Here is a 27,595-nt window from a genome sequence, read left to right as displayed (position 1 = left end):
TCAAAAAAATCATTGTTGAGTAGATTATTTAGGGAAGTAGTAATCTTCGGTGGCAACAAACAATCTCGTACTGCGTAAACTTGAACAAAGTAATTAGTATGGTAATGTTTAGTTTCGCTTCGAGGCACATTACGATTGGGTTAAGTAACTGGAAAACGTTTTTGCAAATTTAAATCTGTGATTTTGATGTCGTTCGCCGGAAATTGCAACATTTTTACGTATTAAATATTATGATAAACATTCCGTAACATATTTAGGATATAGTTTTACATAATCCGACATAACTTTATGTAATATCTACAATTACGGTATAATCTGTCTTTTTTTAAATAAGTGATTTAAAATTTAAAGCTCGGGAGAACAAACTTATTTTTAATATAGCCCTAACTGTCAGAATAAATGATAAGATATAAATAAAAAACATGATCACTGTAAAATTTAGTAAAGCAAAATACCATGAGTACGTAATTATAAACCTTACCATAATCGAACTAACTACCTTCATACAAAAGCGAAGTAAGCTAAACAGAACCTTCTCCTATCTTCTAACAACATAAAATATTAAGTTACAAATAAAAAATCATAATTAACAGACAAGTGACCATTAAACTAGAGTTGACTAATGCTTCAAGTCCAACGAAGTCTATAGCGAGCCATGACCCCATGACGGGAATAAAGATCAGTCCACACAAAATACAAGGAGTGGTAACGAAACGAATGGACTGGTCACTGAACTTTAAATTCTTATGAGAAAGTTGTAGATAAATGCAGCGATGGAATTAGAAGTTCCCGAATTAATTAGGCAATGTGTTTCTTATCGAGTTAAAGTTTTAATATCAGTATGCGGAGAAACAAATTGAATAGATACCGGAGATAGATAAATACGTAATATTCTAATTGGAAAATAAAGACCGCAGTGTGTGATTGTTATTTGTTTCCATTTATCTTTGAAATCTACGAATTTATTACTATATTATTATAAGTATAGATTATTGATGAATACTATCTATATTTGGACAGTGACTTCACTAAGAAATTGTACCAAAGGTTTTGTAAATAAAAAAAACAAATACTCATTAAATTACGTTAAACAGCGTGAGCTTACAGTACTTAAAGTCAAATCTAAATGCAGCCAACATTATATCATTAAATAATATCAAAATAATTTAAAATTACGATTACCGTTCCATTAGTATAATTTGTACATTTATAATAAGGTTTGATGGAGGGCAAATTGCTATCTTTAAGTTGGTGAGTAGGGTTTTTCATTATGAAACTTATTGGTAATGTATTTTTATGTAATCTGAATGGCATCGTAAACTATCGTACGTAAATTATAAAAATATTAAATCAGTTTATTAATGCGGTTTACTTACTGTTTACAATAACAAATAATGTATTAGTTTACAATAGAATCAGTGTAGAATCATATTACAAATTCTATGAAAATTAATTAACGACAATTTACGACGTATTCAAATCTAATAAGCAAACTAAGCACAAATGCTAAGGCGGTCAAACATGTTACAGCATATATGATATAAATTAGGTAATTATGATTAATTACCTATAAATAACAAGTTATTCTGAGAATCTTTTAAGAATCCTTATGTCACCTATCATTACTTACTAAATCAAAACGATTGAAATAATATGATTGACAATAAAAAACATCCAAGCAGTATGTAAAATGATTACTGTAGTAAAACCAGTAACATCAGTATTGGTTTGAGAAAGCATTTACCATCACAATTTGAGAGGATATTTTTATTCAGCAAAAAACGAGTGAAATTAAAAACAAGTAAGAACGATCTCATAATCTTATTTTATTTTCTTTAATATTCTACACTTAACGATAATGTCATAATAATAAAATTCACAAGCGCTACATTAAATTGCAAAGTTGAAATCAACATGTTTTATACCGAAGGCTATAAAATGTATTGCACTCACGACAATGCAGCTATCAAAGGCATTAGATCACTTATAACTATCGCTAATACAGAAGGTAGTCCAGAAGGTCTACAGAACACTGTAAATGTACTCCCTAGACCAAACGTTCCCAATGATAATTTCAAACACATGAAGTGTTACCGCATGATGAAGTTGGAAGGCCTTTTTCAAAAACAAGATATACAAGACAAATATTACTAGTAAGAAAAACATACGAGTACCCAAAACCTTAACGCACTTGTAATCTTAATTAACACCGGCGATGGTATAACTCAATAAAGAGATAATAAGACCTCCACAACGGCCTATTTTTATGACAACACTAAAATCCGTGAGTCATGCAACGACAATTCACGTCAAGTAAATACTACATCGGACGGCGGAACTTTAAAGCGTACATTAGAATCCACAATAGAAAATCACAATTCATAATATTTTGCTTTGAGTCGTGATGCAAAGGTCACGGCGCGACCGCAAATCATATTGAAGTGACTCTTTAAACTTTGTAATTTAATCCGAGACGTGGTCAAAGTATCTCATAGTATTGTTTTAGATTGTAATTCCAAGGTAGAAACTATTTTTGTCAAAAGCATTGAACTTTCGACAATAGAGGCAGGCTATGTATTTTTACTCGATCTGTATAAAAGTAATGACATTGATATTTCTGTAGATTGATGCACACAAAAGTAACCCATTGTACTTCGATTGTATATTAACTACAATAGATACAAATTTAGATAGATTATACCTCGAATTAACTTAATAGATAAATAAAGAAATCACGTTACTACAAATAAAATCTTTGATACCTTTACAAAAGGCCTACCTGAACTTGATTGTTATCATAGCATACTTAAGTGGTGGTCAAATCCAACTGAGACGTTTCGAGGAAGTTGTGCATTTGATCAAGATATATGTTTGATGCATTTACTTTCTTATAATTTTATGGACGTTTGTCTGTCTCGCGTTTAGAAACAGGTTCTACTATTGACAAATGCTTTCAAGGCTTGAAATCATTTAACACAACGCTATTCTATGACGCGAATGATTCAATAACTTCGACTCAATTAATAATGTTCGCAAAATGGGCTATCAACTCGACTGAAGTACCAAGTACTGTGCCTACTAATAACGCATTATTGTCTAATTTTAAAAGTGAATGGATTTCTCAAGTCCCATTTTCCTTACAATGGCGGTCCTACTTGTACGCAAGATTCGCAATTAATAAACAACTTGACCCACTATCGTGTACATATTGAATTGTCGATTCATTCCTCGTATTAATTAATTTCAAATGTTGAGCTTTACGACGTCTGCTTTTGGCGTGATGAATATGCGTGCCGGTTTGGTAATAAACTTATTAATGTCACTTTCTTCTAAACCCCGCTCTTCAATGTCACAACTTTCTGCGTACTGTTGTGTTTGACCAAACACTGTGACCGTTTAAGGAAGTCCAAGGCATGAACCGTCATTGAATTCATTATGCTCACTGGGTGTACAACATCATGTGTGCATTGACCTTGGATATTCATGACATGCGTTGAAAAATACGTTTTACCAATGATATCAGGTTTATTGCACGTGGACATTAGAAGCAAAGCCAATTAGCTACGACTTTGATTACTTTGTAGAAAATTGTTTGAACTATTGCCACGTAAAATGATTGACTCACCATAAATCAAGCAGACAGACAGGGGGAAAGCACTGCATATACACACCGGCGGTCACACAAACTCGAATACGAAACAACTTTTTGTCTCGAGTTTAGTGAAACGTATCGCAAGTCTCATACAACACATATATTAACACTTTCCACAAAACACATGCTCCAATTCCACAGCACTGATAGCACAACACTGCTGACTCCGAACGATCGAGGCTCACACACGTTCCTTCACAGTTATCTGTTAAGACACCAGCGTAACAGAGTGAGGCAATAGCACGTCCGATTCGCAATGCGAAATTTAGGCGGTCGCTGTTCTGCCGTTTAAAAGCGACAGTTGAACCGACTTTACCGGTCGAAAATGTTCCAAATTCGTATCGGCAAGTCGGTTTTCGTTTGTGGCAACGTAAGTTGAACACACGAGTGAGCTGCGCGGGCAGCGCGAGCAAACTGAGGCGCCGCCGGCCCGCCGTGCGCAACCACGCGACGCGTCTAACCGAACCGAATGGACTTCAAACTTTTACTCGACCGAATCGAACGCAGCCTCGTACGCTCACAACATTTCCTGCACAACCTCAATCCACAAATCGTCCGGATTATAAGGTTGCAAATAAACTTGCATATTACATACATGGGCAAGTAACTTGAACAAGGATCTCAAGATATGACATTCAAGAATGTATGCAACGATTACGGTGTGGACGGCAAACGAGTGCTCGAGGTGATATCGGATAATATACGTTAAAAAATAATTAAATCATTGATTATCAAGTTGATAGTGGAATTACCAAGTGACAAAATCAACATTTCTCAAATAAACATAATTATATCAAACAAAACGATATGCAATGAAATGCACACACATAATTTAACGGTATGATACACATGAATTATAAAATTCAACCTAAATACTTACAAACCAAAAGCGGATACAATAATAACTGTTCAAACAGTGAGAATGGTACATTTAGAATCGAGAACGGGGATTTTAAGACGTAAGATCTTGATTTAATGCAGTGTTTATACAAATTAACGCAATCCAAATTCCTTTATGGAAACAACTATCTGTTTGCGAACATTCCGAGAAGTACAGCTGGATGTATAATTGGAAGGAGTCGACCTGTCGCACGCGGGGTTATATTTAACAAGAAACACAAAACGAATAAAACGGATTCAGCAGATGGCAATAGACGTTCAATACCGCAACAAGTTTAAGAAGTGACTTTTGATTTTTTACTCACGTTTCTCAGTAGAACGACTCGCCTTTAATAACCCATCTTCAGACATGTAGCGTATATTAAATTAAAACAAGCTATAAAGAATAAAAAATTGCAACACATAAAGTTGTATATGAAGTTAATACGCCGCCATTAGTTGAGCGAGTAAACGAAAGTATTGATGCGCGACGGATACCTGTTCTTGTGTTAAATTTGCATATTCCAGAGTTCAGTGGTTTTAAAATACCTTACTCGTTCCACTTGACAAATGGAGCATTTAAAATAACCAACTGTTAGTTATTATTTAACTTAACGAGAGGGTACGAAAGAGGATGATATTTAGAAGATAGAATTTTCGATTGTAGGTAGGTATTACTTTAATTAAACAAGCAATTATTGTAGAATAAATCTTGTGATTACAGTTTAATGAAAATTAGAATTGACAAATAAAGTAAATTAAGTGAAAATAAATAAGAAAACTATTAGTAACTCAAGTTGTGATGGAGGATAAATAAACCCCCTCGTGATTTTTTGGATGATAAATGTATAAACAAAGAAAAGACATCAAACATTTCGAAGATTTCTTTGAACTTACCAAACAATCCTAAATAAATATGCATCCATCGGAAAGTAATTACGGACATTGACGTGAGGTAAGCAAATAGATATCTTTCAAATAATATTTGACAGGTTTATTGTCCACGAACTTGACGGAATGCAGATTTTGATCAAGACCAACCTTTAGATAAGCCTCATGGCCTTGAAATTAGAAGTATGACCGTTCCAAATCTAAGTAACAGAATACGGATTAAACTACACATGGTTTAGCAAATTCGATATCAGTCAAGCAGTGTCTTTGTACAAATATAAATATTATGCTGCGTATTAGCAAAAAAATTGCTATTGACAAAAATAGCTAGGGGGTCTTCTAGTGGAGAAGGCTCCCAGCTAGTAACTGGATAAGGCGATCCAAAAATTTGACTTAAATTCGTGTCTGAGTAACATTATCTGGGTAATGGACAGGTCAGATGTGACCTCATTTCAAATTGGCGCAAAATTGGAATTCTATATGATTACAGTATTAACCTTTAGGCACAGCAAAATTGAAAATCTCACATAAGACAGAGCATAAACGTTCCTCTAAAATACTATCCCGTTTTTGACTGCCGTTTATTTAATCGTGTAAGCAAAATGTTAATCCCTTATTGGCTTTATGTCTATCAGATCGCATCATTCAGTATTAAGGGCTGTGGATTTTAATAAATAAATAACGATCATTCTATAGAATAAATAACCAAAGCATAGTCTAATTACAATATTTAGTTTACGTATATTATTTCCAAGGCACACATCCGCTCGTTTACATAATGCCTTACATGCCTTGTAGTCCAGACAAACACATAATTTCCTTCGATGACCCCATAGTTATCTGTGAAATTAGCTTTAAAAATACAACAATACTTTAGAGACAGAACCTAGTATTTTCTACTTACACCGATGCGATCGACAATAACAAAGTAGGCATAACCAGTCTTGTTAAAGAGCTCGCCGAGCCTTAACCCGCAAGCGATATCAAAGCGCCCATTCTATTCAATAAAACGTATCCAGGACATTTTCCAATCTAGTAATTTTCCGCAACAAATTCCAAAAGAATTTTACTTAATATTATCACAAATAGCATTGCATGCATTATTTGGAGATGTCTCTAGAGAAGAATTTAATCGGATATCCTTTTTTTATAAACAATACCTCATAGCACATCTAAACTCTACCAGGAAACGGACTCAAAAACTACATATATAACTAATCTATTTACTGACTAACAATGCAAATTATTTAAAGATTGTTATATAGCAATGATTGCTTCGTCTTTAGTTAACAGACCAGATAGATTCCTCATAAATATAAGATTGCTTATTTCTCTGAAAACAAATTAAACCACGACTTCGCTGACAAAGATAACCATATTCAATAAATAAATGATGGTTTTTGCAATGGTTATTAGTAGTATTTAATGCAAGTTTTATGCGACTCAAACCTGTTGGCAACGTTAATGGTAGTACGAGAATGGAGATAAAAAATTATACTCTTAATTAGTAAGAAAGTTTCATACAATACCACAGCTGCTTTTAAAACGTAGTTCTAGCCCTCAGTCAATCGTGAGGAAAGTTATTTGTAAAATAAAATACAATACAGACACACATTCTGTTTAAATAAAATATATGTATACATAGTTTAATTGTGAGGTTATAATTCATTTCAAATATAACTTTTACCTCACCATTGAAAAACACCTTTCTTGTAAATTTGTCCGCCTATCCGTATATGAAACAGTTCGAAACGAAATTGTAATTTCATCGTATAAAATAACCTAAACATACAGTCGTACGTTTAGTATAACGTATCACAAGAAAAACTAACCAAATAACATAGATACGACGCGTACGTGTACCAATGTATTAAAAAAAGCAATGAAGTTGATACATTCATAAACCAATGCAGACACGAGACATTCACAACCTTCCACAAACAATACTAAGTATAAATACTTGGAAGACAACGGAAATCATCTTTTTTTCCAATAACAATATTGTCCTCGTAGGGTTGGAGTTTTATATTTACTTGATACTGAAGGGTTGATCACGGTTCCATCCGTGTTAAAGTTTCCTAGGATAAAGCCCCCCGTCCCTGTTAACTTTTCCGGGATGAATATTATCCAGGTATGCTCTCTCTATCTGAGTGCTAAATTTCATTCAAAACTGTCCAACAATTTCTGCGCTCACTTCTAACAAACATCGAAACATCTTCGCAAACTTCCACATTTATCAAAAGATTATTTACAATATTTCTAGATATGTAATGAAACCCGTCGTTTAAATCGAGACAGTAATATTTAAGACGAATATTTCTTTCCACAATCTAAGTCAACTTTTGTCGGAATAACGGTTACCGAAATTGCACCAAAATGTAATTCGGAAGCGAATAAATGGGTTTACACGATATTACGGTTTTTAAAAACGAATATTAAGTAGTTATTGTTATATAACTACGTGTGACCTTATGCAATACGGATATGTATTGGCATACGCATAACAGTAAGATTTAGTTTGATTACAGCAAAATACTCCGCAGTAATGTTATTATGATCGCAGAATTAAAAAAAATACATTATTCATATATGATTGTAATTGTGGAGACCAACATAAATATTCATATGCGTTGTATATTTTAATTAACATATAAGTGAAAAAAAGGAATACGCACGTAACTTAATTCACTTAGTCAATAAAAAAATAAAAAAAATCTTACTTTATGTCTCAGCCTTGAAAATTTACGAGGCCAGAGGAATTTCTGACTAGCTTATGTATGTAACCAGTTGCAACCTTGGTAGAGACGCCACTGTACAATTAATATTCATAAGCCTAATAGAATCTGCTCAACCAACCGCAATGCCCTGTAATAACTGAATCGTAAATAAATCTTGTTTTCGAGTCTTACAATAAAACATATAGTTTAATACAAGTAAGAATTAATAACTCATTATTGTTAATGACATAGTCCGCGTGGACTAAACCAGTAAATGCTATTTCATAAGTAACAGACTAATTTGAAAATTTGCATTTAATTAAAGTCCATAAACATTCCGATCCTTTCGTATGATCGAGCTAAATAACCACTCGTGTATAGGGTCTGGTTAAAAAACCTGCCTCATAGACTTCATCTACAATATTACCCGCATGCATTCTCGTTTATATAAGAATGCAATTCGATAAGCACCTCGAACGAAGATTAACTGACGTTTTTCTTTGCGGAGTTTCATTGTAAAGATGTGACTCGGATATTTCAAGCCAAAGAACAAACTACAGATCAGATAGGAGACACTATTTTTTTTTATTGCTTTGAATGATGAGACGAGTTTGCCATTCGCCTGATGGTAAGCGATACGGTCGCCAATAAACAGTAGAAACACCATACAACACCTTGAATTACAAAGTTTTGTTTGGTATTCCACTGCACTTGCCATCCTGAGACATGAGATGTTAAGTCTTATTATGTCCAGTAATTACACTGGCTACAATGCCCTTCGAACTGGAACACAATAGTAACTTCACACTGTTTGCTTGGCGGCAGAAATAGACATTGCGGTGGTACCTACCCAGGCGGACTCTCACATATGAGAGACCTACCACCAGTAAATAAAAAAAACATAGTTATTGAGTAATTCTGCTACCGTCAGTAACTAACAAGTACTACAGAATAAATACTGAATTTACGCAAACCCCTTGCATATAATTTCGCGCTTGTAGACTATCTAATGCAATTGAAAGAGAAATTATTGTAAATTAAGAAACGTCCGGTTTCTATTTACATATTGGAACGAGATGCAAGTCGTTATCTTGTTTCAGCATACTGTCTGCATAATGTTGGAAATTAAAGCTCGAAGAAAACTAGAAAACCTCAAGATTTGTTGATATGCAAACTAAAACATGGGACAGATGGTGCGGTCAGTGTCTTGTAAAGTTTGATTTTAGAGATGTGCCTCTATGGAAATATAGGTATGAAGTATACGATCATAAATATATTAAATTTAAGAAATCAGCTGAACGATCTATATAATATAGTCACTACCTCCGGCATGTTTTATCGATATATAACTAGGTTTCCGATTTTATCGCGGGTTTATTAATTATTTAATTTTCTCCCGACGTTTCGAATGCTTTGCAGCCGCAAAGTTAAAGTTACAATATCTAACTACAATTTACAATTATACAATTTTATAAAACAAAAAAATGTGTGACTTTCGCATAAACATTTCATTTACTTGGATATCAAATATTTATAAACCCAAACAACACCTTTAAAAGCATACACTGTTATAGCTTCAAAATACTAATCAATGAATAATGTTTATATTAATAAAATCACTATAATTCTTCAACATATACTTTTAACAAAAAAAAGCGGACATCAATCTATAGAGTATTAAAATTCATGGTACTACTGAATAATGTAAATGTGTAAGTTACAAAGTTAGAGGTCGATGGAGTCCAAAGTCCGTAAAACTCAACAATGGCTATTAATATTAATTCGTAAGTACGTAGGAGTGTTTTCACGTACTTAACGTGAAGTCCAAGTAAGGCTAATTTCTAGGAAGTCTCTTTAGTACTCATACGGAATGAACAGGCAATAAATTATTTATTCAGAAATATTTTATATTATAAATGAGGTATGTAATACCATCCTTATTAAAAAAATGTGACTATCCCTAAGGTAAAAGGCATTTGTTTTGTAAACTGTATTTCAGTCATATATTTTGTATTAAATATGACATGATAATGTTTTGAAATCGGCGACTTTATAGGTAAATATTGAAAAAGCAGTAAATTCATCTTTAAGACAACACTATAGTCGATCAAATTCACTTATTATATAACATAGTACTGCTAAATAACCAAGAATTTTTCACATAACTCATATTTCACATACTGTAAACGTAAACAATAATGAACACATTTAAGTAATTGATACACTAATACACCATGTTCCAAGCCTTTCACTCCAATTTAAGCTATTATGTATAAATATATACTATTACATAATTTAACGTAACACTACAACTAAAACATTAAACATGAATTAGCTTAAATAATATTATTCGTATAACTTAAGTTCAACAGAAATTACACGAAATACCGTGCGAACGGCTGCGCCTACGCATGGGGTCAAGGCTGGATATCGGATAAATGTGTGGATAGTTAATTAATGGAAGTGCATTCAACGATACGGGTCCCTGTTTTAGCACCATTTTAGTAATCTTTTTCCAATGACAGTTATACACCAGGAGGATATAAGGGTTTTTATTGAGTTAATGAAACAGCTTCTTATCTGATAGAGGCAATAATTACTGAGAGTATTGAGCTGAGAATCAAAAAAGATATTATTTTATTTTAAATATATTAAAGTTTATTATTTTTTCAAGATAATTTACAATTTTCTGTAACTAAATTACCCAGAAAGTACAAAACTAGTAACAAGTCAACAATGGCACGCAGCGTCGGAGTGCAAAGAAACAGGTTTATTCATTGTAACTGACATATCTTCAAGTTCACAAAAGACGTGCTTCGATACGAGTGTTACATCAGAACAATGGTTTTCCAAACGGCAACATAACAGCAACGTGTTTTACACATACATTACAGTTAAACGTCTCGTGTGGGACCGTTTCCTGTACATCAACTAGACAATTATCTACTCGAAGACAGTATATCGTAAGTTCGATGTATCATACGACACTTAAAAAAGAATACTTCATCAAATACCATGGGTCCCATTTTTTTTTCTTGAAGAAAACTAAGAGTGCAGACTTACGAAATCATTTATTCATTGATTTCATTGTAATTTCAATTTTTGTTCGAAACAATCGTTCTCAATTTCGATTAATAAGTTGTATGTAGATCAATTCGCTTCTCCTTCTTTCTACAATTTACTTGATTACAAGATACGAAACAGCTAAATAAGTGTACATCATTATACTTGGCTCCTTTGTTGACAATTGCAAGGGCCACCGTTACATATCAAAATTAAATACTATAATTAATACATTAAGATACATATAATTTCTTAATAATGTTTAAAGAGTTACAATATGACATAGAAATGATAAAGTAAACATTATTGCTCCATTATAGCAGAGAAAAATAAACCTTAATGATGATGCGCGAGGAAAACATGAAAACATTACGTCATTTAACACAAACGTCCTACCGACGCACAGTGATTCGTCTAGAACAAATTAGCTGGACAAAAGTCACTTCCAAGAATCTACTAATTAGTGACCACATGTTGTAAACAACATCCCCAAGGTCACGAAAACAGGTAGAAAGGGTGAAAAACATTCCACAGGGATGTGTAATTAACTGTCGCAGGTAGGTAATGTAATAGTTGCATTAATGTAATTGGAGTAGTTGCATTTTTGCAGTGCTTTCGATAGCATCTCCTTTAATTTGTGTGATATATTACCGTGATTTTTGTGATGGATTCTACTGTTGAGGGAATGTATTTTCATATTTTACCACCCATAAGATTCTAATATGAGTAGGTTTGGCCCAATATGGCTTGGAATATAGTATTGAAAAATATTTTTTTTTTATCAAGTTTCCATATTTTAATCGTATGCATCTTTTTGTATCCAATTGTATCCAGTCTAAATTTTTTACAGTATATAGTACTAATATTCACCTTTTAAACGAGATCAAATTTGGTACCACATTCCACCACTAACTGGTTTTATTTCATTTTTCAGAACGTGTCTTCCCCATTTCGAAAATTGAGTTTTTTGAAGAATGGCGAAAACATGCCAAAGAAGAACGGAATGTTCGTTTATTGGAATATATAAATAATAAATTTGCTGTTAGTGATATCACTAGTGACTCGTTGAGGGCCATTAAACAGAAAATATCCAGTATATATTCAAAATTAACCGGAAAATGGGCGGCATCGAATATGTTATTAGATCGCTTTTTAAATATTAATAAAAAGAGGTTAGAAGGAGGCAACATGAGTTTTACCATATGTGTGGATCGACCTTGCCCATCCACGTCATCAAAAGGGAGTCGGCTTCAAGGTCGACCCAAAAAAGATTTCGACGACTCGTGTTACAAAACAAAAAAGCGCAAAGTTGAAGAATTGGTGCAAACACGCAGTGCAGGAGAATTGACCATAGCTGCGGAAGTTGCAAACCGTATGGCAGGTCAGAGAAAAATAGCTTCTAGGATCGGAAAGAGTAGCCAATCCTCTGACAGAATTGAAACAAGTGAAAAAACGTGCGGTGGTAGACAACTGAATAGTGACGAAGCATTAGCTTACTATGTAGATTCGAAATGTACCAGTCATTCTTACAAACAAACGCGAAAACTGTCATTGAAAAATTCTTGTGCATAGTACGGAGGTTATTAAGTATTGTATTGTGCCTATTGGGCAACTATCCGAGGAAGCTCAAGAGGCTCGAAATAAAGACTGCCGTAGATTCCGGGAACTTCATACACGGAAACAGTCGCGTATTACCACGAATACAGATTTACTGAATATGCTTTTAATAACATCAGATCCTGTAATTAATTCACTCAGAGAACTACCTAAAAAGAAAAAAGAGTCATTACCATCAGAAGTGCTGAATTTGGTAGTCCCGCCTTCAATACCCATACCTCGGGCATCAAATAGTCTAACGCCATGTGACGTTGATGATTATTTGGCACCTGACTCGTCTGATTGTGAAAGTGATGACTCATCTGGTTAGGATTAGATTTATTTATTTAATTATTTTGCTTTTAACACTTTAAATTTGTGTATAGGTGAAATTAATTTAGCTATAAGTAGAGAATTTCAAATGTTATTAATGTTATTATTATTTATTAAAAAAATATATATTTTTATTTCTATGCTAATTTGTGCTATGTACGTATTTTGCTTTTATTTTATGTTTTATTATTAAATTATAATATAATTCCTAAGGTGCCACTTTTATATTAAAATTTTTCATCGATTTTAATTTGTGTGTTTTGTAATTATTATTACTTTTGAAGCATTTAAAACACATTTCCCCTTTAAAATATTACTGTCTGTAGCCAAAACAACCAAAATACGCACTCAAATGTTTTTGTCCAGCTAATTTGTTCTAGACGAATCACTGTGCGACGATTGAATTCTATTTATGACAATCAATTACAGGATAATTACTACGAAAATCTGTGGCATCGGGTTAATAATTATCTAAACTACGTCTTTTGCTGAATTCGAATTACATGAAATACAAATTTATTTCATGAGAACACTATAACTTCGTTTTAACAGATTACCATGAAGGTAACACGTTAGCAAATTTTATTAGCAGTTGTATCACATCATGTCGAACTATGACTTACACATAAAATCCCAAAATTATCAGGTAATAACAAAATTCAAACTCATAAAGCATAAAAATTCTTTGAAATACATATGAATCGACATATTACGTAAGTAATAACATAGACTAAGCTAGAGTAATAGACTAAGATAAATATTAAACACATCTTTTTTATATCTTCTTTCCTGCCAGCACGAGTTGGCTTCTTTGTAGTCTCATTTATTTTATGTCCAATAAAAAACTTCTGTAGTTATATAAGCGACATAATTTAAGTAATAATTTAAAATTCTCATGTACCTTGACTTATCATAAACGCAACTACGTTCGCCTACGTGATGAATAAAGCATTTTATTTTTATTATTTTTAAACCCCTTTAAGCAAATAGAGATCTGTTTTGGGCTGGTATTACTAACCAAGTAAACGTTCATCTTTACAGACTAACTACACAATTAAAAGCCGGAATCGCAATCGCGTCTGGTACATCATTAAGTGGCGGTACTGACAATCAATCCGCTGAAAGTAACACTGTGATAGCGCAACGTATCATTATCACGCCGTTACCGAAGACAATTACCGTCCGTTGTAACGGTTTTACAAGTACGGTTTACGTAAACCCTCACGTCTTCCTACTTGGTTTTGGTGTGGTTAATCAATTTATAGGGTCGTGCTTGTACGTTTGATGCAATTGGCTGATTCAATAATTCATCAGGTTGCATCGAGGGTTGATATTGAGGGCTAGATAAACGACGCTACAATTTCTGATACTTTCATTGATCCGAATAGGGATAGTATTACAGAAAAAAGTAGGTCTGAATTGCTAAATGATGAATGTGTATTTAGAATGCTAGGAAATACCTAAAACATCACTCAAACGAAACCATATTAAAATCTTAGCATTCAAATCCGAATAAGGATAGTATTTAAAAAAAAATAGATCTGAATGTGCTAAATGATGGAAGTCTATTTGGAGTGTCAGTTTAAACTTAAATATCACCCAAACAAATCACATTGAAAAATCAACAACATTCAGAGAATCTAATTTCTAAGTTCATAACATGCGCAGTGCTACGTCTATTTGCGAGACGTGATCGTATCCCGAATGGGAATGATCCCCGTTTAACGTAAATCCATTCCGTGTGGCAGAAATCACGTCGAGCCGTACATCCAGATCCATGTAAACAATTACCGATCAATCAACTTACACAACATTTTCATTTCGTCTACATCGATGTCTATTGCAATTTTATGAAATTCAAAGTCAACAGCACACATTTCGTCCAGTCTGGCCAAAAAATATGCCATTATGGCTCACTTCCATGTAAATATTAGTAAAATCAAATCCTAATTACTCAGGATAACAAAAGTGATATATGACGACGCAATAATTAAAAGTTCTACTATTTTTGGCTCGATCTCAGGCAAAGGAACTCCCTGTCCCTTATTTCCGTTGGACAAACTATAAAACTACTAACTTTCTATAAAGCATACCTACCAATTGGAACTAATGACCGAACAAAGAACGATATTCAGGTCGTAACGTTCACACGATTCTCCTAATTCACTACTGACCGAATGAGTTAATTCCATAAAAAAAATTATACCATCTTGATGCGGCTCTTTTAAATTTTTCACCTCGTTTTGTCGAGTTTCTTAGCTACGGTACGATAAAAAGCGATCTTTATCGAATTTTTCACTTTTTATAGCTGTTTATGGTGTTAAATACTCGTAGCACAATAATAAAATAAAAGAATAGTCCCGGATGTAGTCTAATATCAATAAATTGGTAGACATTGTGTTGAAAGAAAACGACCGTAAAATTGAAACTAAATCTGTGCTTGAACTATTACTTCTGATAAAGAGGTTTAACGTTCCCATGACCTTGTACACATGTCTAAAATTATCAAATCACGTTCCTTTTTATTTAAGCATTCTGCAACTACATCCAAATAATGGACACATGAAAAGATTCCTAAGCTATTAACATACCTATACTTCCAAATAGAATTTCAAACTATAACGAACACATTCTCCAAAGATCAAAATTTCTTATTAAATTTCACATTAACATTATTTAAAACAGGTGATAAATGCCTTAAAGTTCACTATGCCATCTCACGTATACATTCTTTACTTAAACATTTCAAACAGCATCTCTACGTATACAGCTGCAGTCTACCGTTCCACTGGCATTTCACTCGATATGGCAAACATTCCTACGGTAGGACTATTACGTTCCCACCATTTCGATATCATCTGCGCAAAATATAACACAGGTGCATTATAAGGACTCGTGTAACAGCTGCCGTTTCATTTACAATGCAATTAGCAAGGTGTTATTGTTTTAAATAAAGGTCATTGAATGATCAATCGTGTTTTTCATGAAATAGTTTAACGATTATGATTATAACAATGATGATACCGATAGCAGACTTTCTAACGTAATTTTATGAATTTTACTGTTTGTATTGTATAAAAGGATGTCTAGTCACCGAAAGCAATGAGAAGTTTGGTTTTTCTTTATGCCTAGTTTTATTTTTTTCTCTAGTTGACGTAACGTTATGATTAAAGTACAAAATAATTCGTAAGAACCACAAAACGTTTAAAGCAAAAAGTAATTTAACGACTTACATATCCAAAGAATAACAATTATATGAGATACCTGTACATATTCACATAAAACTATTCGACATTAAATTCCTCATACACTTGCCCACATAAACATGTATTGACTATTAAAACTTTACTTTTGACTGACGGAACCTGTTACGGACCATCCAAATTGCAACGCACAGAAAGGATACGAGTTTTAAAAATATACATAAAGTACTAGTAGATTCGTTTCGCACCTTTAAAGACTAACCGTTACAAAATGAAATTATTAATGTTTTGTTTTTAATTCATTTTGCACCTTACGTGCGTAATTTTAAGAAAAGTGGCATTAATAACTCAATTCTTGAAAAACTTCGTTTAGCAACGGTTTTTTTTTTAAGATGCAATTTTTAATGTACTGTAACTTGTTCCATAACCTGCCATCTGATGAGCTTTTTTTAAAGATAACTGTTAAACCTTAATCGAAGAAACGCGAAACATTACCTTCAAGAGTATTTACTTTTAAATTGATTGACAGTATAATAAATGAATCAACTGATAGTAACTGATTACTACTGCATACAAACACATACAATGAGAAGGATATTGTGTACTATGGCTCTGAGATCTATGCTTTAAGTATCATCATCTTGAGCTACAGGATATCAATTGAAAACTTTCCCGTGCCTTCCAAAAAAGTCCATACTGACGGACATAAAAACTCCCTGTGACCTTAATTTAATGTAAGTTTATTACATTTTCACAAAACTATGACATTGAACATTTCTGCATTATAACTTCTCCAATTAAACACTTTATACTAAATAACCATATCTCAAATGTTAAAAACTCACTCGTGCACGAGTGTCTTGGACCGCAAAGCGACAAGGTTATCCACTTGTTTCACCTAGGTTTTTTATACGAACAGCCATCTGGTCAGTGCCTACTTTACTTCTGACTACTTATATCGACTTGAAGTGTAGACAGTATTATAAAATAAGAACATTCTTGGTGGTTTTTATGATGAGAAAGCTTCTTGAATTTGTAAGAGATAAAAATAATGACCTATAGTGAGAGCCAGGAATTAAATTAAAAATTCTACATATGTACGTCGTTTTGTTGATAAATAATAATATAATTTAGTTTTATGCAGTTCTTTAAAAATCACAAAATATAATAATTTTAAAGCTTAGGTTACAATATTATGTTCCTATAGCTTATTCAGTAATTACGATAAATACTGATAAACTCACAACAATAGTCCTTATTTAATCACCGGTAAGGCACTCGAAATCATTCCCTAATAAGAGATGATATGATGAACGTGCCCATTTCCGTCCAAATTGACAAACGCAACACCATACTACCTACTATCTCCGTATTGCACAATAGCAAAATGTCGTAAAGCGAAACGAATCTTGTTTATTGTTTGTCACACATTACTCGTAGCTTAGGGCTGTCAATCATTTAGATCTTTTTATGTTCTATTGAAAGTTGTTTATAGTATCAAACGTTAAGCTCTCCACGCGTAAACCATTTTATTGGAGAAAAATATGAATGTGTTGAGAAATCCAATAATCATCTGTGTGCAAACTTCATCTAACAGTCGTTTTCAATAAACAATCCTTAACTTAATCTTCAGTTCGATTCTGAGAATGCACCAATCAAAATAACTAATTTTTAAGCATGTCAAAAAAAACTGTTATGATTGGTCCATTTTCAAATGGATCGAAAAAAACGATTAGGATCATTTATTGAAAATGGCGGTAAATGAATTAAGTACCGGTTTCTGGGTTTAATCAAACATCAAAACAACTTCTCATTGGCATTTATAATATGAGCAGGATAATTTGACGTATACATTATTAGTAATCTCTATGTAGCTTAGGGCTGTTCTATAGACTAATTAATTAAAGATGCTCATAAAGATCTCAAACATGCTATCCTAAAAGACCGTCTTCAAATACTTGACAACCCTAGCCTTGTCGAAGCGCAAGAAGGTACTACAGTTCACCATTCACTCGTCCACGGTTTCGCAAACTTCCTTACAATAGCAACGATGCGGCGGACGTTTGCTGTACTGGAACGTACACGTGTGCTTTCGACATACATGGGAAGAAATCACGTGACAAACATTGAATCAGATATTTTTATATGATTCAAATTTTTATTGCTATATTTGGAAAAAGATTATTGACAGATATACGCTAGGTATGAAAATGGTAAATTTATAGTGTTACTATTATCGATAATACGGAACCAATATACGAAGATGTTATTAAATTAATGCAAACATTAAGTTACTCTTAAGGTTAATTAAGATAACGTTTAAAATCAAATAAATAATTCAAACGTAATAATTTAACGTCCAAACTTTATTACAAAATACTATTAAACCTCATATCACAGTTTAACATTGGTTACAAGTACATTCATCATCGCACCACCTCAAAGGGCCTCTAGAACAAAATCGATCTATGTCACCACGATGACGTCATTGCAGCCAGTATTAATATCTCGACACAATCGATTAGCATCGTGGCATTATCCAATGACAAGTTATGTTAATCCATACATGACAACACCATGGTGTCGGGGCCGTACGTGAATGGTTGTTATGATAAACACAGACTGCTGCGACAAACGATTACAAGTATCGGCATGGGTTGTATTCAGGTGTAATGGATGGGGTCCTAATTAACAATCATACTGTCAATGCTACTGTGCCATCGTTGGGTTCTGGTATTATAGATGTTTGCGTTGATGATTGCTTACTATCCAGTTACTCACACTTAATATTTCCAATCCTTCATTCCTGTGTTTCTATTTGATTACTTTCGTTGCAGGATAAAAACAAATTATTTGAGCGAGCACCACTCGGTGTCATGAAGACGTGCCACTGCTGATCCTGGCTCACAAAAGTTATCGTTGGTATGAAGGCGGAAAGTTTCTACCTGGTTACTCACTTGAACGTTTATATCTTTATCTTAAAAATGCATAATATACTATTCTGATAAAAACATTACAAAAATATGTGTAGCGCTCTATCAATTTGCCTTCTAGTTAATTGACGCCACAGCCTTTTTATTTTGGATTTCTAAACGAATATAATCTTAGTAGTCAATGCGGTTTTTAAATGTGCAGTTCTAAATTGAATGTGTCAAAACTGATTCGATAAAATAAATTGATCGTTGGTGGTCCGGCATTCATATTACACCATCCGCCATCGTGATCATGTTGGGCGGAGTGACGCACCGCATAAATTGGTCATCAATAGCTATAGTGTACTGTTATAAATGTTACACTGTGAAGATTATCGCAAGAATTAAGTTTTAAGTCATAAATCAGTAGAAATGGCATGCTTTTTCTAGGCGTTTACAAACAAATAAAAAATAACACAATATTATACGAAATTTAAACTAAGAACTTAATGATGAAAAAAATATATTTTGGCCCCAATGGTTTCCTCTGAATGCCTCCCAGTTATGGCATAAATGACAAGTATGGTATTTGCGAGCCATTGTCAGCGGCGAAGGTGATCATGATTGAGAAATTTAGATCGAATGGATACTTGCAAAATACTTGGAACTACCTATAGGTTGTTTATATTGCAACAGAATACCTATATATACACTTTTAGACAATATTCAATTAATTTAGTTCGGGATTTGCAAAATAGATATGTTAATTAACGCAACGTTCATGCCTCAGTGTTTATCATATATCGATCCATATTGTATGTCCACCCAATTACAGATTTATAGAAATAGGTATAATATGTTTAATCCGTAATTAAGCTAATCAGACACAGTCCCGCCTTGTATACCTGAAGGATAGTTAAAGATGCAACTAGTGCATTACTTTCCGCCGTATGTCTTCCGTCTCATTATGTAATCGTGGTGAGCCTATCGCCATATCAGGTACAAATTCAAGACTGGACTTGATACTGAGTAGAAAAACTCAAAATCACTTTGCCCAACCCGAAGATCATATCCGAGAACTAAGCACCGCTGTCCTGTGGCAGTCGCTAAGCTAATCAATGTGTTATTTTTCTTTTTCAAATAATTTTAGAAAGGGACGAAAATTAAGTGGTTTAAACCCATGATAATTACAATTATTGTTTTACAATTATGGTAAAGTCAACACGATTGTCGATATATTCTATAAGCCATCGCCATTGCTAATGTAGTATGTTATGCTAGATATTCAATAAACAACCATGATCGTCCAATATTGACCAACATACCCAGTTTCAAAACCACGGCGATCGCACGATAGACCTGCCAACAATTGATCTAAGAGATCATACAACTAGAAATGCATAATTAATTATCTTTATCCGCAACGGGTTTAAAGTGGATTTACATCTTAAGAGAATTTGTGTAATCGACAATAAAAGGTTTACAAGGCTTAAATATAACACAAAGTTGTCTAATTCTATGCTGGGCAAAAAATCTTTGATATATTAATTAGCAGACGTAATAATTTAAAACACTAAGCAAGATAAAAAAAGGTTTAGCATAACTATGCAATCAAGAATATTAACACCTTCCGTATGCTTTTTGCGCTTTTATTTTTCTAATCTTGTTACCATTTGTTCATTGTAAAGATCTGTTTTTGCATCTGCATACGAAATGAGAAACATATCAATTAACGATCTTGCTACCGTGTTTCATTAACAATAAAGAATTTTATTGTTTCATTACAAGAATTCAGCTACGTAGTTACATTAAACATCGGCCATTCTAACATTGATTTAATTTCTTTATCATCCAAACTATAAATACATAATATACTATCATACTGTATTACAGTGGACATTCTAAGACATTAGATGTTAAGCTCCACAACACTCATATAACAACTCACTACAGTATCCTTCAAATTTGAATACAACCAATAGGACTTGATGTTGATGATGATTGAGTGTTATTAATGAAATGGTTATAGATGCATACAGCTCTTTCGATAAAAATATAACAGCAGGTTATACAATACCTATGAGTTAAACGTATACTATAAGTGTAACAAGAGTCGCCAGTCATTCAGATCGCGATGACCTAATCGCAGAGACACTATTGTTGCAAGTTTAACTGCCACAGCATTATGTACCGTAACATAAAAACGTAAGGAACATGTCGATCAACCGAAAAAGGTTCGGCACAGCCATTCATGGAGACGCACGCTATTTTCGCTGTAATCCATCAAGTGTAGAAAGGGAAAGTTGTCTTCACAAAAGACGTGACTGATCGTTTAAAAAAGGACCATTTTTGTCTTGTTTCTAACATAATATGGTATTCGACAACAATTATGAGTGGTAATTCAACACAGAATAAACTAAATTATGATTTTAAATTTAACACTTAACTATTACCATACAATTATCAAGAAACATCTTTTTATGGATTTATTTAGACAGAACACTAACAAAATTTTACGCCAACACCCCTGTTTCAAACGAGACTTGCGGTATCTTTAATACTTTTCTTGTACACAAAGTTCCAAGCTCCGTTCATGATAAGACATGAAGGCAGGAATGTGAATTACTCGGCAAACATTGCGCAATGATCCTTAGAGCGGATAAGGAAGTCCTGTGGGTGCGATAATGTTGATATCACGGGAGATAATGATAAAAGGGATACTTTCTAAAGTAACAAAGGTCTATAACGATTTCTATGGCATGGCGGTCTTACAATATATATTTGCTTAGATATTTAACAGTATTACTATACTAAAGCTTTAATGATAAGACATATTTTAAATATAAAAAATTATAGCGGTTTCAATATTTAATCGATTATACTTGCATGGAAAGCACTTTTATACACGTGAAAAACTCTAACTAGATGTCTTCATAACTAATCGCGTTAAAAAAAATACTTCATTAACATTCCCGCCAACTTACATTACGGATCTAACCAAGTACTTCTTAGGCCGTTGACTTAAGCTAAATAAATGTATCCACATTAGGAAATGTACGCATGCTACATAATAAAATCTCTAAACACGAAACTAAATCACTTACATACAAATACATTACGTAAGCGGATGGAACGATATGGACATTTCATAATAAGTTTACCGATTATGTTATCGATACTGATAAGAGATAGTAACGATACGATGAGCAAACGAAAATATTTAGAAAGTATCGACAATGTTTTGAAATTAAACAATTACTTTTAAGTAAAAATCTATACACAACCAGCAATAAGCAATCACTATTAAAATTTTTATCGTAATTCAACGTATTGGTAATTATGTTTAATCAAAAATTACGAAATTCTCTATTGCGATTGTGTAAAACCGCGGTATTAAAAACATTAATTATAATGTGTTATGTTTACTTAGGCCTTCATTAAGTAATATCTAAGAGTTCCCTCATACTATAATGTTAAATAATACGAAAACAAATCAAAGGCTGCACACGGGAAACACGCAGTATCACGCCTAAACAAATGTAAGGTCCAACCAGGTTAACTAGCAAAAACAAAACATGCATTCACAGGAAGCCGTAAAGTTAGTATTTATTAATATATCAAAACGTTGCGTTACATAAAAGAGAGTAATACAGAAATAGTCCAATTAGAGAATGCGGAAGACACATCCCAGACCGCGGATTGGGACGGTTCACTCCAAACTGAACACATCACATGCACCCAACGACCGCACTGATCTAATAAATCTTATATTGCCTTGTGTAAATCTTTTTAGGGTTTTTGATGAAACTGATCCAAAATATACACGTGCTTCTGCGGTTGGACAGGAAACCCGTGTCCGAAACGCAATCCGACAATCTAATTTGAGAGCCATTAACGGTTTAGTGCATTTTGTCTTCGAGCATAAAAGTGTGAAGAGCACAACGAGATGTTCCAACATGGTGTGACTGTTGGTGGTTGTGGTAGCAAGAGATTTTACTCACTTCCTTTTTTAGCTATTCGTAACTACTAAGGCAGTCGGATATTAACAGGCAGCCGCCATATCATAGGCGGTTCCGTAATTATAAGACACTCCAATTTTTTTTAAAGTTACTGAAATATTATAGGTTAAGGCCAAATAAGTTTGACTACATGAAACGCGGAAACAAAGTTTCTTTTAATACTGGTCCACGGTGAGAGTTGTACTACCCCGATACCACCATAAGACACAACCATACTAAAGAATGAACGTTAATCCAAATTCCATTCAAAATGATTGACATTCACATTAACCATAACAAATTGAACCCATACCTTTAGGTCAACCTATAAAATTCGATTAACCCGGGCCATCGAAGATCGAAATAAACATTCCTTTACACCGTATAATTTATGTGTTACAACCACTTGCGTGACGTTACCTAGAGTAATTGTAAATACACTATTAATTCAGAAACATAAATCATAATAAGTTTCGAATGTACACTTACATAACGCGAAGGAACGTTTACGAATGTTTCCATTGCTTAATGATACTTGGGCAAACAAATTAATAACATCGAGGTCGATATCCAATGAAATAATGGGATTAAGAATGCAAATAATAAGGCTAAATAGACCTCGATTGTTTTATCGTAATATATTCTGTATTTTATCATCTATATGAATATTTTATTATGAACTCAACCCAAAACTTATGGATGATGTAAATTCGCAGATCTAAAATAACTTACAAGGAAACGCAATCGTGCTTCAGGTGACAATTAAAGAATACTGGCCCAGATTTTTATAACCAGAAATCCAAAACTATCGAACAAATATTTTGAATCTGAAGAAACATCGCATTTATCATGCCATATAGGCCGGCCTTCCGCATTCAAAACAGAAAGTCGTATAAAAAGACATTCGGAGATAGAGCTTGGTTCCCGTTACCTCGACGCGTACAAAGAAACGAATGTTTGTTAAGAAAACAACATTAACATCTTCGTTTACACTAATAACTGAAGTTGCTTTGGAAAGTGTTAACGCAGTTTGCTCTTGAATAGTTTTATTATTTTAAAAAGTACTGGCGCCGGTTGACCGAAATATCACAATTTTTGAGTTCAATTAGACAAAAGCTGATAGCATGCTTTTGAAATGGTCGGATCAAGCTTTATATTTTAGAACTTAAAGTTGAAACAAAGCCTGAGGAGCTTCGAGGGTGGAAATGTGTATAATCTTGGTAATTTTATACAACTACTAAGTTATAGATAAGAAATTTATTACTAATCAAACCTCAGCTTGCTATTTATTCAAGATCTTCATCAAAGAAACAACACTATCAGTAATCTCACTTAGGTGCATACTAGAAACTTTCAAGTAAATGACCATAGTGTGTGCGTATCCTAACGAGACATTCCGGCGGATTCTGTAGCCAAAACAATCCTTAAGAACGGGCCATATTTAGACACTACTCAAAATAGCACTAAAGCGAAGGTTAGTGAAGACATACTGGAGATTAGACATGACGATAACGACTAGTATAACCGATGCACACAAATAAATTATTAGTCCCAAAAACTCTCAAATTGGATCCTCCAGGAAAAGTGAGGAAATAATAATTTAAAAAGATCGGCATATTCGTAACAAAAGGAATACGGTAATACACTGGTAATTTTCTTTATTTGTATTTAACAAAGTGCAGTTTAGTAATTGATCTCACATATTAAGTATGTAATAGTATTTCATTGTTAGTATTATTTATGAGCTTACACTAACCATTGTTCATTTCAATAATTAACTTAAAACCAACATTAAAAAAATAAAACATATCGATTCACGTAATAACAAACTGTGACATAAGTCCACAATGACACTTATAAATGTCAACGAACCGACTTATTGATAGCAATTACGCATACTAAAACTATTACTGTAATCGTGACGAGAATAAAGAACGAATCCGTCTAGACGACTGGCGAGCGTTTAATTCCACTAGTGGAAAAAACGTTAGTAATGAACCTTTAATAACTTCCTTACACGAGGCTTCCTTAATTACAATAATAAAATTAATAGACTTGCATACGTAAACTGCATTATGTAGTTCAAACACGTCTGTGTCTCCGAAGTGCTAGAATGACATTCATCAGTGCATCCATTTTTGGCTGAACTTATTTTTGTCTCATGGTTTTCTGTAAAGCATTGGGTACTATTCCAATCGATAGCCGACCGATTCGCGCTTCAGATAAATATATCTTCGGCTTGACTCAACACTTAGGAAAAGCTACCTCAGACGCACGAAATTCACAGCTTAAAACTTCGTTATCACACGAATGATCTACTAAACCAAATTATTCTGCAATCATTATAGACATATATACACCTTGCAGAAATGTTATTCCCAACCTGTCAATTCTCGGCCACCTACTCACCAAGGCAGCCATTAGTGGCCTTAATCTAGGTGTTACTATTAAACCTAGTTAGGGCTATTAGGCTCTAGACCACTTATCGTCGCTGCTAAAGCTGTTAATAATTCTACTTTTATAAAACATGTATGAGAACCGTAGTGTGGATTTTTTTTAAATCAGGAGATGTTGCCATACAAATTTCGTATCAAGAAGTAAATTATATTTTTCTATGACATACATACATGACATTACATTAGCAGCTCTCTTGTATGGAAGAATCCGTTGTGGTATACTCACGCCGCATTTTTATTTCTCTGCATTTCTGTTTGAATTTATTGTTAAGGTGTTGAACATCTAATGTATCAGCCGAGTGCAGAGGAATATAGTACTTCGTCAATTTAAAATTATATGTGGAGTTTCTACTGTATACACGTAGACCTATAGGGCTTACTATTAAGCGTCCATTTACCATTTCTAGTTTATTAACAACTCCCTGAAATATCCACTTCACTGCATAATTTGATAGCCAAATAAAATCATGTTGTGAAGTACTCGGGCGTTAATTCATAGTAAAAGCTTGCACTAACAAGGTGTAAGGTTATGTTGAATCACTTTCGCATTATCATGTTGACCATCATTTTCCCTTTTGACACTCGCATTCTGAAAGTGACAATCCAACTTGTAAATATGACAGCTTGTTTCGCTTACCAAATTAGATTTTTCTGTTGAGATTAAACGTCAAATTACTTTACCACTTAAAACTTAGGACATAAGTGCTAAATTACCATGACCACGACGGTATCTTAAAGGCAAAACTTTGTTGATATGAGATGCAAATTGATTCAAGATGTTATTTATACAGATGTTTGATTTGTTTCGACTGGTGTGTATGATCATTGGAAACATATGCCGCTAAGGTCCAGCGCAAGTAAACGCAGCGCAAGCTTTGAGCGATTGCTAATTGGAAACACATGCATTTGTTTAAACATTCTTCACAGGAATAAACATGACTCCTACTCAGAGACGCCACATTTGCAGGTGACTTTTCTAATTAATTTGCATATTTATTTTTACAGTAGCGAATTTATATTAAACAAGTTTCAATCTGCTTTTATGTTTTGACCATTACAGAAACACTAAAGCCAAGCATTACAGTTTCCAAATTTAAATAAAACGAATTACTCTACGCACCAACTCCAAAACCCCTATACACCCAACTAGACCAAGGCAATAAACCACCGTCCGATGCAAACAATATTAACAACACATCAACGCGCGCGGCACCGAGCGTAATTCAAAGAAACCTATACCTCGATGTAACTTTCGTCCATTCACCGGTCGTAACGTTTGACATTTACTGACACCGTCACATGTCTCCGGCAGGTGTCGAACAGTTAAATGGCACGAACCTCGCCGCGCCGTGACAAACGTTTAACAAATTATGTGCTTCAAGTGTTGATGGTAACGTAGCCTCGGGTTATTCGTTTGAAACGTGCTATGACATGATGAACAAGCAAACAGTTGAATGTTATAATACAGTAAACTTGTATTGGTATATGACTGTGCGGACAAAACGGCGGGTAGCGGCAGTCGCTCGCAAACCGTCTAATTGATTTAACAAGCAATAAATATAATTTCTAAATATTTTAAAATAATTCATTTTTTATAGAACTTGGTCAGGTGAGGTACGCGCCATGCCATGAATCTTCCCATAATCTATAGAAGAAAACTATACATGGAGTAATCATTTAAAAAACACACCATATGAAAATTAACTACGTTTTCTTGAATACTTCATGTTTACATTTCTAGCACTATTTCGAGATATTCGTTGTGGACAAGAAACACTTATTTGTACCAATATAGTATAGTCCATTTACATTTATTTGCCCATTAGGTAGAATACCTCCATAAATACAAGATAAAAGTAACCACTCTCTTCAAAAATATTATTTTAACATTTTAA

General features: G+C 33.6%; 1 protein-coding gene across 4 annotated transcripts in view; it reads right to left on the bottom strand.

Annotated features, from left to right (window-relative positions):
- Positions 1-27,595, bottom strand: part of LOC115444450 — a 365,866-nt gene that overhangs the window by 298,489 nt on the left and 39,782 nt on the right. The window contains exon 1 of one of the 4 annotated variants that reach the window (XM_037446470.1): positions 3,626-4,076. The exons of the other annotated variants lie outside the window; for them this stretch is intronic. The gene's annotated coding sequence lies outside the window, so the exon portion shown is untranslated. Of the gene's footprint in view, positions 1-3,625; positions 4,077-27,595 lie in introns of those variants that run through there. 4 annotated transcript variants of the gene reach the window in all.

This window comes from Manduca sexta, chromosome 6, assembly GCF_014839805.1.
Source record: "Manduca sexta isolate Smith_Timp_Sample1 chromosome 6, JHU_Msex_v1.0, whole genome shotgun sequence".
NCBI lineage: Eukaryota > Metazoa > Arthropoda > Insecta > Lepidoptera > Sphingidae > Manduca > Manduca sexta.
This window is presented reverse-complemented; position numbering and strand designations above follow the sequence as displayed.